Source organism: Bidens hawaiensis, unplaced genomic scaffold, assembly GCF_021521415.1.
Source record: "Bidens hawaiensis isolate Kalapana, Puna unplaced genomic scaffold, B.hawaiensis_p1.1 tig00011664_1, whole genome shotgun sequence".
Classification (NCBI taxonomy): Eukaryota; Viridiplantae; Streptophyta; class Magnoliopsida; order Asterales; family Asteraceae; genus Bidens; species Bidens hawaiensis.
This window is the reverse complement of record NW_027491920.1, coordinates 457766-474013: the sequence shown is the minus strand read 5'-3', so window position 1 is coordinate 474013 and position 16248 is coordinate 457766. Positions and strand designations below refer to the sequence as shown.

Sequence of the window (16248 nt, the reverse complement as noted above, 5' to 3'; positions counted from 1 at the left end):
CACGTACGGATCATTGCGGGCTTGACCCGACCCAATAACAAAAGCTCTTCCTTTACCATTGTTTCCACCACCACTGCCACTTCCATTACCTCCATTGTTGTCGTTCTGTTTCAGCTTAGGGCAGTCCTTCTTAAAATGTCCCTCTTGTCCACACTCAAAACATCCCTTGGTTGTCATGGGTGGTTTAGGAGCACCCTTTGCCGCAAGGTCTCCTCTACATTCCTTTGCTTGGTGACCCATCTTTCCGCATCTCTGACACTTGACACGGTCACACGGGCCAGCATGATGATAGTTGCACCTGTTGCACTTCGGATATTTCCCAGCATATCCGCTCGAACCCTGCCCGCCACCGTTGTTATTGTTATTGTGACCCTGATTGTTGAAGCTCCGGGTGAATTCGGGCTTTCGGTAGTGTTGCTGCTGTGGGGGGTTCGAGGATGAGGATCTGGTGTTGTCAAACTTTCTCTTTCCATAGCTCTGGTTGTTGTTGCTGCTGTTGTCAGTACTCGGGTTGTCACGGGCTTTAGTGGTTGAACCCCTAGGTGGTAGCGCACCTTGGGTCACTGCTTGATCCGTTAGTTTGTGAGCTAACCGAATCGCTTGTTGAATCGTGGCTGGTCTGGAAGACGTTACCATGCCCTGAATTTGCGGTGCTAACCCATCAATATACGTTTCAATCCTCTTACTCGGAGGGTCTACCATCCGCGGACACATCACAGCTAACTCGTGAGAACGGGTAGTGTAGGCTTCGATTTCTGAACCCACCATCTTCAATGACCAAAATTCTGACTCCAACTTTGCAATCTCCTCTCTCGGACAGTACTCCTCTCGTATCATGTTTTTGAACTCCTCCCAGTTCATCTCGTTAGCTAGTTCCAATCCAAGAATCTGTACGTTCGAATTCCACCAAGTGAGGGCAGAATCTTCAAGTGTTCCAGCAGCGAATTTGACCCTACTGGCAGTGGGACAATTACACATCTCAAACGCCGATTCGGCCTTCTCAGCCCAACGCAGGAAACCTATAGCTCCCTCAGTGCCCTTAAACGTACTGGGCTTGCAGTCAAGGTAGTTCTTGAAGGTACACGTTCCAATTGGACCCCCAGCTTGGTTCTGAACATGTGCGGCTAGAGCGGCCGCCGCGTGGTCATTCAGCAGAGTTTGGAGTTCTGCTGCAGTCAAGTTGATGTTACCACGTCCGTGTCCAACGTTTCTTCCAGCCATTTCCTAGAATCACAGCATAAAATGTTAGACATGAATTTTTCTTTCATATGCAACACGCCATACATGTAATAAAAAGATAGGCAGGAAAGAAATGAGAAACAAACATCACATCACAACCATATATTAATCCAAATAAAAATTCATGATTAAAACCATTGTATTCGCTACAAAGTATTTCCAATCAATCCATAAAATCATAGAAAATAATAGTTCGGATGGAGACAACCCCTCCATCTAGGTGTCATCATCACTAGATGTCATCATCTGAGGACACCTCTGAGTGTGCCTCCTCCTCAGCCGGTTCTTCCTCCGGTTCTTCTTCAGGTTCCTCCTCGGGATCTTCCTCGGGATCCTCCTCAGGCTCCTCTTCGGGATCTTCTTCAGGTTCCTCTTCAGGCTCTGCCTCAGGCTCGGCCTCAGGCTCTGCCTCAGGTTCGGCTGCGTTCTGAGCAACTTGCATTTGTAAGACATCGCAACGCTCTAAAGCTATCTCGGTTCGAGTCCTTGCTACTTGGAGTTGCTCTTGCAAGTCTATCATCTCGGCTTGCATCTTTCATAATCTTCATCTGTTGATCACTAGCCTCTTGCATTTCCTTCATGGCCGCTGTCATGCGGGAAATTTCCTTCTTAGTCTCGGTTCCATCTTTTAACAGTTCGGAAACGTTAGCTCTCGTATAGCGCATGTAACCAACATCACGCTCTAAGCAAGAAACAACAGCTGCAAGCACACGCTCTACGGGTTCGGTTATGGGTGGTAGGGTGTTGGGGTAAGCAGGATGGTTCGGGTGAGGTAGCGGGGGAACTTGTTCACGGTAGACCATACGCCTGATCATATTAGGGTACCAATCCCAGCTAACTTCGTTTTCGTACATGCCTCCGGATAAGCGATACCTCTTCGGTGCAGGCGCTTCGAGTTCCGGGACTACACGGTGGTGGCGATGAGGTAGGTAACTGCGGTTCCTTCCCATGTGCATGAGTCATCGGATCGGATGATGATGATGATGGCGGCGTCGACATTCCTACAGGTAATCCGTGTATGCGCGCGTATGAGTGAAAGAGGTAAAGAGATAAGATAACAAAGACTACACAAACTTATGCAGTGCGTATCATTATAACTAATGGGTCGTCGCGGTTATAGTCTAGTATGCATGCAATTTCTAGTTCGCTATAACCAATGGCTCTAATACCAATCTGTCACACCCTCAAAATCCACTAAAGGAGTTTTACCGTCAGAGGGTGTGAACTAACACGATCGGAATCATTAGTTATAATCAAACCATAAAAACGTTTAAATGAAATTAAGTGCGGAAGCGTAAAAACCAAGAGATAAAAGTTGCGTCACGCAGGACGACTCAAAACCCCATAATAACAGTTTAAAATCAGGTTGCATAAACAAAAACGTTTCAAACAATGCATGATCCTATACCACGCGCCCGCCTCGGCTACCTGAGAATAACATACTAAAAGTGTCAACACGAGGTTGGTGAGTTGGTAAAAACACCACAATTGTTTAGCAAGTATTCCCCGCAGGGGCAATTTGGTCAAAACATAACAATTAACTAGCAATTATCATGTTTCATGCATTTTCACAAAATTCAGCAGCTAGTTTCACCGAGACAGAAATTCTACTTGAAAGATTATACTATACCACCGATCATAGCAACTCAATTAATTCATAAAATATCATCACAAAAGCATACATGTATTAGGTTTCCAGAACATATTTTATTTTATTTTTATTCCACATATGTTTCTCACAATGATCAAAACATTACAGCAAACTCATAACAGTCAAATTCATGCGCAACAGAATGTTATTTGAAATTCCCGTTAAACTAAAAATTCAACAAATGCGAGACCACTTGGGTTAGGTTCCTAACTCAACAAGTCAATTTCCAGAAGTGGAACCAACCCAATTGGTCTCGTAGTTCATGAGATATAACATTTACAAAACAACCTACAGGTCTAACAACTCAGCTTTGCACAACGTTTTTATAAAATCATAAAGGTTAACTTTTACACGTCCAAAAATTGCAAATTTATATTCTTTAGAAACTAGACTCAACCTAGTTTACTGTAGTATCAATAATCTCAACCAATTTTCACATTTACACCCCGTTACAGTCAATTGAACATCAACAACACAATCTGTCCAGAAACTGTTTGCAACAAAACTCAACCTATTAACTATCTATGGACCATAATCCGTTCATATGACCTTATAGACACCATAATCATTATCCATGCACATCAAATACACATTACATCCATGATTAGGGTTTTACTTGAACTCAAAATCAAGAAACAAACGATTAACATGCAATAACACCAATACTAGCTATCAATTCAAAAATCAATACATCTTTCAATCAAAACAAGACATATGAACATCATGTATATAATTTCCAGATTCTAGGGTTTATAATTATACCTTCCAAAGCACAAAAATAAGCAAGGGGAAGGTAGAAGATGACTAGAATCGGGTGTAGGATGCTTCAATTGTGAAACCCAAGATCAAAAACCAAGCAATATGTGTGTGTGTGTGAGCCGATCGTGAAGAGAGGGGGGGGTAGCTGCCGTCGTTTTTGGGGAGGGAGAGAAGGAGGTTAGGGTTTAGGTTAATATTAATAATAATAATATAATACACTTTGGTCCCTTAACTTCCAAATGTTACTTTTCTAGCTTAATTAACTAGTTCTAGCACATTAAGTTAATGTTTATAAGAATGTTATCACATAACACATAAGTCTAACACATAATTCTCACAAAATTATTGTTTTGAAGTTTTTCGTTTATTCACCAATTGTTTGCGTCAACTCGTTTGCGTTTCGGTGCAATTCCCGAAAGACTACACATGTAGTAAGTGTTAAGCGTCATTTAAACCCTAGTTTAAATGTAATGAGGTGTGCGTTATAGATTCAATGATCTTAAGTTTGAATTGACGGAGTTGAGTTAACGGAGTTAACTTGAAATTGACGATTGTCACAAAATATTAGTCGGATCAGCAAGAATATGGTTCAACGACCTTCCTGCTCAAAGCGTTCGAAGCTTCGACGATCTGAGCAAGGGCTTCTTGGCCCACTTCTCACAACAGAGAAGGTACGTCAAGGACGCCACGGTCATTTTTCAGATAAAACAAAAAGATGATGAAAACCTTCGAGACTTCATCGAAAGGTACAAGAAAGAAGGGTTACAATATGTGGGGGCTGACGAAAAAATGAGGGTGGCAGGCTTCATGAACGCCATCGCCTCCAAGCACCTCACAAGGGACTTTAACAAGTGCCTACCTAAAACCCTTGAAGAAGCTCTTGAACGAGCCGAGGCTCACATCCGAGGCGAAGAGGCCGTTGATTTCAAAGAACAAAGAAAATGAGCTCCTAGTTGGCAATAAGCTTCCAAGACACTGGAACGACAAAACGCTTAAAAGGTTCCATGCCTAGTCAAAGTCTTGAAATGTACTACAAGAGATGTATAATTCTCCTTTTTGTGAACAACAACATCTTGAAATGAATGATAAAGTTTTTGTCATAACTTGTCTTTACTATCCTATAATCAGGTTGAGAACCTAGCAAGAAACTCCATGGCAAGGGCCATGTAAGGGGATGAGCTCCCAGGCCACATCGCTCAATAGGTTCAAGGGTTAAATGGACCTATATAAGGGGTGAGTACCTATATCAATTCGACTCCATGAGACTTAGAAAATTTTTTCAACTAAAACTCGTCTCATAGACAGGTCTTAACAGCCTACACCAATTCGTTCCTTAAACTTCAAAAAGTTTACGAAAACAAAAAACATACACTAAGTAGTGATATAAAGGATAGCCAACATGTGTTTTTTACCTAATGAAGCCTTGAAGCTAAAAATGGCTGCGGCACTAAAACTTCTTAAGGAAAGTTAGCTAAAAACACATCAAACTAACAAGACAAGCAACCAAAACACAATACTTAGAACATTGTGAGTCATAAACAAAGCCTTAAAAGGCCAACATCATCCATGACATGCCGTTCAGGCTAAAACAAAGGAAATCAAAGGGATTCCCATGAAAATGTTCTATGGGCAATAAAAACAACCAAAACTGAACAAAGCCTCAAAGCCTTGAAACCTTTAAGCAATAGACAAAACATATGCAAAAGTCAGAAGCCCTTGAGTATACTCCTCAAAAACCTCTGACTTGGGGGGCTGAGGACGGGGGTAGCCCAAGGAAATAATAAAATGGCTGAAACACGTTAACGCTAAAAGGGTTAAAAGGTTAAAAGCTTCGTTTCCCGCCCAAACTTATGGAAACAAGCACCCACGTGCTACAGTACAATGTCACATCACTATTCACATCCATGTCCCCTCTGACCAAAGTACTTACTCAGATAAAGTATATTATTTTATCTATGGACCAGCGATCCAAAGCTTCCTGCCCAACAATGGTCAACTCTCTATGCAAACAAGAGGTTAACTAGTTTAGTAACATCTGAATTGAAAGGCTTACATCTCCTCACTTATATAAGAGATGCTTAGCCATAAACACAAGACAACAGACCTGGAGCTAATACATGCTCTTTGATCTTCTCTTTTCTCTTGAGGAATATACACTTTGCTTATTCCTTTCTCACTTCACAAATATCATAGCTTCACCAAGAACATCATCCTAAAACCGATTTCAAACATCACGGTTTCGATCCCTTGGTGAACTATAACAACAAACAACTAACTAGTGAACCTCCTTCTACGTTTTGCAAATGTAGAGGGACACCACGACCTGCTTTAGGCTAATCCGAACCCTTGAAGCCTTTTAGCCTAACCAGTCTATTCACTATCATTGGTCTTATCTTTGTTGTAGCAACAGTTTTTAGTACTTGTTTAGGATTGTTTTTAATAATGATTCTAGGCTAGACTTCATGTCTACCTAGGTTTGATGAACATGTTTGAGACTTGATACTTGCTTTGGACTAATGTTTGATTATAGATTTCATTATTTAATAGTAAAGACTTGGTTTTGTTTTCATGATGCGTATAAGTATTTATTATCTTGATTGATTATTAACTATTGCTTCACATAGATCTTTTATCTTTTGATTGTGTTCTTTAGATTTAGGGTTTATGTTTAATCATTACTTGGTGTTTTGATTATTATGGTTGAATAGGCCTATTAGATCATAGAAGCTTGTTAATTGTTGGTTAGGGTTTTAAATGCTTTGCTAAATTCCAATAGCTGTAAGGTGAGGAGTTGTTCATGTGTCTTGGTCAATTGCATGCTATGATAGTTAGTGACAATATTCTTGCTTATTGTGTTGATCCATGTTTAGCTTATCGAGTTATCTAGGGTTTAGTGTTTCGTAAGATTGCTTGCTTTAGATATTATTAATTAACCCTAATTGATGACTTTGCGGAAATCAATAATACTGATTGCTTAATAATCTAATAATTGTTCTTTGGGATTTCATTTGATTCAGTCAAAGGTCCTTAGGGTTTGTTAGATGAATACGTTTATAAATCAGTTTCCATAATCATGTTATTTGTCCATTGCTTGATGATTGTTAATGCATGGGATTCTTACCTAGGTAGATTCCTTCTCTTATTGGTTTCGATCTTGTGTTTGATTACTTGTTTCTCGTTTACTTGTTTATTTACTTTCTTAATTTAATATTAGTTTAAAATCCCCCTTAAAACATTAATAATAAATAGTCGTGTCGTAAGTCGAGTCTAATTAGTTAATTAACGTAATTTATAGAGTCTTGTGGGTTCGATATTCCGGACTTACTTAGCTTTAATACAATTGATCGGTACACTTGCCGGTGTTTTGTTTAGTTGAGTCTTAAGTCTAGTTTTTATTACTTGTTTAATTTAGTTAATATTTATTGACTGTTTCTAGCACATCAACCGGTTTGTACCGCTATACTTGAAACAAAACCTTATCCCCAATGCTTCGAACAATCTCCCACCATTTATATCAATCCTTAAAGTTCCTTTGTGAATTGCAAAATATCTTTTAATGCGTTTTTCACGTGTTTACTTTCAATACCAATAAGAACATTTTATTTAATTGAGGTGGACTTAAAAAATTTGTATAACAATTAATTTAGAAAATTTTCAACAAATATAAATATTGAAAATTGATTTATCTCCTATACCAAACCTTATGTTAACAAAAATTCAAGCGCCTTTCACCATCAATCTAGAAATATATAATCCATAATAACGCTTCAATTTGAGCTCAAAACACATGAGATCGATCCTAACAAAAACGGAGTGTTCTCTATTTGGTGATCTTTATTATCAATTCAAAGATTTTAAAATTAGTTTTTCTTTCACACAAAAGACTTACTATTATATCTTTTAAAACCATGATAGATTGAAAATATACATACTTTATTGAATCGGTTCTAATATTTGAATAATGGGAGATGAACATCCTCACGAATCACTTCATTTGCAATTAGAAACTAAATTGATAGTGGTGGAAGGAAAAGTCAAGATTGCACACCGTTAGGATTTTAATTATTAGAATAAATGATATAATTTAGATGAGCTTAGAAGTAGGAAAGATAAAAAATATTGATATTAATTCCTAAAATAAAGAAAAATTATATGGACCATCTTACCCTTATGTGTTATAGTTCATCCAATAGTCCATATTGTTTCCTACACTTCTTATGGATTTATGACTTTTTATTCTAACCTTGCTCTCTCCTCTCTCTCTCTCTCTCTATATATATATATATATATACACACACATGTATGTATGCATATTGTCGTAAGTTCCAATCAAGACCAACAACTTGTTTTAGATGGGTTAAGATTTTTCTTAACCGGATCGGACACCGAACCGGTCGGCCTACCGGCTCACCGGTTCCACCAGTCGGACCGGCAACTTTGGTCAAAAAATAATAGGCCGAGCTGGAAAAATGATTTTTCAAAAAAAAATATTTTTTTTTCATATAAAACCGGGTCAGCCGGTCCGGTTTTTCGGTTCGACCGGCCGAACCGGCTGGTCCCTGAGAGCCGAGCGAACTATATAGAATCAGACCGGTCGGTGACCGATTCCCGGTCGGACCGGTTCGGCCGGTCCGGTCTCAACAACATTGGTTAGGATGCTTTTAGAGGCTTCCAAGGGAGTGGTTTATATTTGTAGTATGAGTTAAGTGTTAAGAAAAAATCAAAGATTTTTCAATAGGACACGAAGGAATTGTTGATGATCATATTCTAATGGTAAATCTACATATACTATTAAAACAATAGAGTTTATGAACACATGGCATATTCTTATTGGTCCAACCCTATTACTTCCATATATAACTACCTCTTCTTTGATTTTCTTCCAAATAAAATAATTCAAAAACAAATTTTACTTAATCACAACCAATTTTTGATTACCAGAATAAATAAATATTAAATTACCAAAACATAAAGTTTTATATATTTAAATTATGATCATTAAGGATATCTTGATTTAAGAAAATAGTTTAATACGAGAATATCATTTAAAGAAGTTTGACCACTATTTATTTTGCTAACTATTTTACTTGCTAGTCAAATGATTTAATGGTCACATCAATTGAGATCATTCAGTTTCAATTCTTCAAAGACATATATATAACTCACCAATCATCTCTTTCAATTCTGTTTCAATTCTTCAAATGTTTCTATATTTGACAATGGTCTTCGAAGGGCGATTGAGGACATCGTGGTTTGTGGAGGTCCGTTCTTTGGGGATCTCCAATGGAGGTTGGCATCACTTCCGACCCGTTATGGGGGGTTGGGTCTCTGTTCGGCCGAGGATGTATCTACATATGCTTTTGTGGCTTCGAGAGCACAGTCGTGGTGTTTGCAGGACCATATTCTTCGGGGTTATGATATTTATGGGTTGGACTCTGATTATGGGTGTGCGATGGATCGTTTACGTACTTCACTTCCGGATGATCTTAGCGGGTTCTCTAATAAGGACACCGCCTGTCACACCCCCATCTTCGGCCTAGGAGTGCGACCCAATAGTTGGTATTGTAATTGTAAATAAATCAGAGTTGCATAAATTTGGGGAAGACTTATAAATCTTTAAGGATCGAAAATGTAACTTATATATATATATATATAAAAGACGGGATTATAAAATACCCGTTTAAGTTAACAAAACATTACTTGTTTATATTTACAAACCACCATATATTAAGTTTACAAAAGAAATCCGAGCCATCGGATATCATAGTACTTCGCCATTCCAAGCTCTAACTTTGTTCACCTGCAAAATGTAAGAAAATACGTCAGCAACGAATGCTGGTGAACACACTGACGCAAAAATACTTTCTTTTACTTTATTACCCCTCGAGACTACGCCTGCCTCGGCCCAACGTGGTTTAGGAATAACAAAGTCAAATAACACATTATAAACTAGAGCCTCTACACTAGGTCACCTCAGCAAACACCGCAGCGTTCGACTTAGTTAAGTACTTGTAAATATACACATAAGGTCGTACTCCCTGCAGGAGAGCGTCCTACAACCAAGGGTGGTGCGACGTGCCCATTCATCGCATAGTACCACCTATGTAAGGATCCAGACATACGTATACCACAGCCTGAGGGCTAGGTTCATACCCATAGTTATAACGGTTTTAGGAACACATAGTTCCTTGTAAATAATTTCATATAACAAGTTTGACTCATTTGAAAACAAGTTTAAAATTTTGGGGGCGTATTCACCTTATCTCATTAGGATCGGCTTCACTCACCGCCCAAGGGTCTTTCCCTTCTTTATCTCGCACCTATAGTACGAGTATAAACATTTGTTAGTCGGATACACGATCCGGCTTAAGACCTTTAGTCTTATCTCAATCCTCGATGAACCTTTAGTTCATTTTCTTTTACTTAAAAACCTTTAGTTTAAAAGTAAATTATAAGCCTTTAGTTTATATTTGAAACCCGGTGTTTCTTCTTCTCTAAGAAACGTAATCTTTTCTTTTTATTATTTAAGAATACTCTTTATTCATTAAATAATATCTTCATAACAAAGAATATATTCATAAATATTTACACACATATATATGTAATCACAATATTCGATACTTATTCTTTCATTCATTTCTTTGTTATGTTATCTTTTCTTTTCTTTTATCGAGGTATCGAGTATAACCTCAACTTAAGGCCTAATCCTTGAATATAATGTTATATTATATTGAATTTTCGTTACGCCTAACCTCGTTGGCGTTTAGAAACCCTAGGGACTCGAGCAGCACTCCAACGCCGCTTCTTTTCTCGACACGCAAATCAATGAATGCCAATCTTCAACACACGTTGGCACGTACTTTGAGAACAAACTCCATCTTGGTCAAATGTGGGTGGAGGGTGGCACGCACTTTGAGGAAACGTCAACACGGAAATCGAGAAATCGGGGCACGCTTAACGAGGAAACAAGGCACGAACTTCGAGGTATGGTTTTATATTCTAGAGAGAGAGTAGAGAGAAGTGAGAGCTGTGTTTGGATGTGTGGAATGAACACCCCATGGCTGCTATTTATAGACGAAAATTTGGTTCCCATCGCGTACAATTTGGTTCTCTTCGCGGTACGCGATGGGTCCTTCAGCAGGCCTATCGGGTATCGCGATATAGGCCTGATGACGCAGAGGGTAGGCCTGCCACGTGTCAACACGTGGCAGATGCCGTTCCACGTGGCGGCAGTGTTGCCACGTGGTGACACATGGCAGCACATGGTGCCACTGTGTGCCACGTGGCACACGTGTCACACTATGTCAGAAGCTCCATTGCGGTACGCAATGGGCTTCTCCTTTTGTCCATCACGTAGCTCGATAGGACAAGAAATCAGATTTTTCATTTTTAACCCTCAAGTTTGGATTTTGGCAATTTTAGTTCCTAGACTTTGGAAAGTTTATACTTTGAATTCGAAATTTTCACGTTGTTACACCGCCCCCCCTAAATCCCAACATGTTGTAGCGAGTGCCTTATTTAGTGGAATCGTCAAGAGTTTAGAAGTGAAGTTTGATCTATCCCCTCGCCAAAAGGCGGTGTTTGAATGCCTTCGGGCTCCTCGGGCTCAGGATTTTCTAACGGCCATCCCCATTGAAGGATTAGGCCAACATATGTCGGGTTTGGAGTATCGGGCTATCCTTAAGTACCAGTTAATGATCCCTATGTTCCCGACTGATGAACCTTGCCCAATTTGTCGCAAGGTCTGTTTGGATTCTTTTGGTGACCATGTGGTGTATTGCAAAGAATTGTCTGTCTTTAAATACATACATGATTTGGTTAGGGATGTTCTGTGTGATGTTCTTAAACGGGCAGGGATTTCTACTAAAAAGGAGGCCCCTGTTAACTTTCTCGCGGATCCTCTTGAAGGGAGGTCTACTTTACGACCAGCTGATATTCTTGTGTTCGGGTGGGCAGGGGGGAAACACGCCTGTGTGGATCTTACAGGAGTGACTCCTCTTGTTGAGCTCAGGGACCGTGGGTTTGTTGTGGGTCAGGCCGCGTTGAAGGCTGAATCGGGCAAAGTTGTTAAACACGAGCAAGCTTGTTTAGATAATCAACATGTCTTTCTACCATTTGCCTTTGATACATTTGGTTTTCTGGCCCCAGAGGCTGTGAAATTTTTGAGTATGGTTCAGCGCGTCGTACACGGAACCTCCTCAGCTTCTAGGTCCCAAAGCTTCGTTTTTAGCAGGATAGACTTTGCTATTCAAAAGGGGGTTGCGACGCAGCTTATTGCCCGTTTGCCTGCCATTTTATTGTAATCGTTTTATAGTAAATTATGTCAAATAGGTTTTATTTAAAAAAAATTATAATAACACAATTAAAAACCGTAATAACACAACCAAAACATAATACTAAAAGTCTAAAACTAAAAATGAAATAAACCATAATATAAAATCCATTTATACTCAAGTAATGTATTGCAAAACATACAAAGTCTCCCAACATATTTTTATTAAAATGTTTAAAACAAAATTAACTTATGTAAAGAAAGTCAATATCCGTTTAATTTATTTTTAGTCATCTTTCCATTTTTCTTTTATTTGTTTATTTCTTCCTCAATTTCTGTAGAAAAACAATAATTTCTATAGAAAACAAGAGAAGAAGTTCATACATATTATTTAATGATATACACGCAGGGGTGAGCAAGATAAGGGTCGGACCCTTGAAACCCAGTTACCCGACTCATAAAACCCTTAATTAGACCCGAATATATAATATAGGTCGGGTAAAGTGTATTTAAATTTCACCTTAAAGGGTAAAAGGGTTTCAAGGGTCCGACCCTTTTTCAAATCTTTGACCCGTTTACTAGTTTCTAGATAGATATACATTAGAATCGCGATTAATATAAACTTTTGGAGAGGTTTGTATTTCATATATTATTCATCAGAAATTTCTAAATTACTAAGAAAAATAAAAATAGAGGCCATAATACTGAATGGAAACACATATATGGAAATCACTAAATTGTTCTCCACATGTAATTTGTGAATGTGAATATTATTTGAATCAGTTCAAATGGTTGATAAACTTTTGAAGTTAGACTTTACTATGTTATTAAATGAAAGTATAATTGTTCTAGGATTCATATATTAAAGTCATATGTGAGATATGCAACTAGTAAATGCAAAAAAAAAGAGATGTGATTACAGCCTTAAAGGATAAAGGGTTGGACCCTTGAAACCCTTATTTATACCCGACCCTTTTATTGTTTAGAGGGTAGGGTCTCGGGTCCACGATTCTTCCTAAAAGGGTAAAGGGTCTGGGTAAGGTATTAGGTAAAAGGGTCGGGTCTTACCCTTTGAACAATCCTATATACACGATTACACATAAATGAAATAAAAATATACGAATACTTAATATATGAATATACACATATGGATCAAGAAGGAAATTATTCAACTAATATATACCTAGGTTTTAAAAATATCGCTTGAAAGTTAAGTTATGAGTGTCAGAAACCTAATAAAAGCCCCTACATATTCTAAACAGGTACCAACCCGAAATACCCGTATTTGTACCCGTACCTGTACCAAAAATTACCCGTACCTATAATTTATAAATTTGGGTACCCATACCCGTACCCAATAGACATGTACGGGTACAAATACGGGTACTGAACAGGTACAGGTACGGGTATTCGTAAAAAAAATCTCATCCCTACATGAGTGCACTTCATCTGTCCTCTCTTTTTTACGTTCCTTGCCCCTAGATAGAGACTTCACTCCTCTCTTCTTGCCGTGAACCCGCAACTTTTTCCGGATCAAATAGGTAACGGGGTCTTCCAGAGGTGCACATGCAATTCGGGTTCTAACCTAAAGGGGTTTGGGTGGTTGCCAACAAGTCAAAACCGGTTCGGGTTGGGATCAGTTTGAGGGGTATGGAACCCAAACCGATTGAACCACGTGTTAGGGTCGGGTTAGAGAACAGTTCGTATAGGAATCGATTTTGTTAAGAAAGAATTGAACAACATTTAAAAAATGCATGTAGGCAACATAAAATTCACATTTATTATTTTGTAATTTTAGAAGTTGCGAAAACATAGTCATGAAAAAACATAATTTCAGAAATAATGATACAAAAATATATATAGTTATATACTTCTAAAATTTATTTTTGGTCTTGGGTTGTTGGGTGCAGACGCAGTGATGTAGTAGGCTTCTATATTAATGTTAGTTCTTTGGCGTTACCCATGCGTATCGATAAGTTGTATGCAGTTCTTCATCGAAGAGTGAAGACGATCATCCGCTTGATACATCTATATATAGCGTATTTGTTCCTCGAGTAGGAGAAAAATGGTGCATACGGTCAAAAACAGCTCTAAAACCGTTTCCCAACTACTAGAATTTTTAAACCGGTTCTATCGGGTTAAAAGCAGTTTCTTTCATGTGGCGTTGGAATCGAATGGGTCCAGAAACTGGTTATTTTACTCCTCTAGTGTCATCCACTCAGTAGGGCTAATAAAATTAGAAAGTTGCAAGCAAATTGTAGTTTTTGAGTCCACCACTACTACAAATTAGATTCAGAATATTCGCATATCCAACGCACGCTTTACTGGTTCGGCGTCGGCTTTTGATAATATAGTCTAATCATTAAATCATTAAATAAATATAAAAAAAAAAACAATTTTAGCCACCTTTTTCATATTTCCTTATTTGTGGACTGTGTTTCTCAATTTGAAATTCTCTTACTACTCTTTTAGCCGACTTTTCTTTATATTTTGATTACAATAATTCTTTTAAAATGCAAAAACCGTCTTGGAAATAATCACTAATAAAACAAACAAATATAATATATTCGGAAAAACAAAATATTTAATATACCGAAACCCAACCTATTCGGTGGCGAAGTTTGGACTAAAACACCGAGGGGGGCGAACTCAAAATGTGTACAAAATTTCACAAAGGCGGCCGGGCTCAAATTTTCGGTCAAAACGGCTAAATTTTCACTACGTATAAAAAATTTCGGCAGGAAACGGCTAAATTTTACACTACGCTTAAAACTTTTCGGCCGAAAACAGCTAAATTTTACACTGCGTATAAAAGACTTTGGCCGAAAACGGGTAAAATTACACTATTGCGTAGAAAAACAGGAGGGTCGGGGCCGAAAACAAGCGACAATTCCTTATTATCTCATGCACTTCAACTTGAAGTTAATGTGGATCGTACAAATATATTTTTTCAATAACATGTCAAAAATGTTAAATTCACTCTAATCAAATACCAAAATCTTAGAAGTTTGAGACCCCTAAATCGGTTGTAGGGACCACCCATGTGTATTTTTGTGTTGAGTTGCATCTTGTATGTAATATATGTTTTTTTTTTCATAAATGACAATGAATCGATATGCATATGCTTGTCTTGTTGGGCTTGTGGTGCTAAAGGGAGCGTAGTGGCGGGACCCGCATGATTGAGGAGTGCTTGATTATGAGCTATGACATTATCAGGTTTTATAAATAATAAAGCTTAATAAATGAATGTTTTATGGGAGAGTATAGTAGTAGTATACAAGGTTGAATGGTCCTATTTAAATATCTTAAACAAAAAACACCTTGTCTCAACCGTAATATGTAAACAATTAATTAATATGAACAAACACAAATTGTAACATGAACAAACTCACCATCACTCTATAATTAATTTTGTAAGTTACAGTGTAAATAAATGGTTTACCTCATTACTTGATCTATCTACCTTTTTGACTCATACAATAGGATGTACATTCTTCGATTTTACCCGAAGAACCATGAATACATATTATGGGTGACCACATGGCCAAAGGATACAACAACTGGTGATTATACATAGACATAATAACTAATAAAATTAAGCCGTGTTTATCAGAATTGGTGCTTTAACCGTAATTTTTGTCATTTTGTGTGTGTTAGTGATTTTCCTTTCAAAATTTGTGTTTACAAATTGAACACGTATGCTTTATAAAGGTTGTTCACAAGGTTTTTTTTTTTTTAATTTTAAATTAGTATATTTTTTCTCTTTTCTTTTCAACTTTTCTTTTTTCACTTTAAAGTTTAGCCAACAAAGTTTTTGATATTGAATTTTGATATTTTTAAAAACTAAATACGTAAATTTTGTGACGGACCTAATCGATACGAACACGGGTACCAATATTCGTTTCTATGGCTTTCGGTCGTTGTAATACACGTGTTGATATCCTAATCGCATCTACATTTATTTGATTTTTCTCTCAATATACCGAGTGCCAGTACTATACCAACACCGTAAAACCAAACTGACCGAAATTGAATTCCCACTGCATCGGACCAGAAAATCCCACTAATTTTATTTGTCTCATGACCCGGCTGTCATTAAATAACATGGCACCATCTGTAATAGCCGTCACTTCCACTACACTACTTATCACTTTTAGATTAGATTTGCTATAATTTAAAAGTTACCAACTAAATGTGAACGGGATTATATTCAAGATATATAAATATAGAGCTACACTTGCAAACACATGGAAACAGTCCAATACAGCGGATGGGTCTACCGTGCTTAAATGAGTGGTTCTTGCACATCTTTTGAGATAGCTCAACG

General features: G+C 37.9%; 1 long non-coding RNA gene across 1 annotated transcript in view; it reads left to right on the top strand.

Moving 5' to 3' along the window:
* The window catches only part of LOC143538689 (uncharacterized), a 164379-nt gene that overhangs the window by 83111 nt on the left and 65020 nt on the right, over positions 1-16248 (top strand). The window lies entirely within an intron of this gene.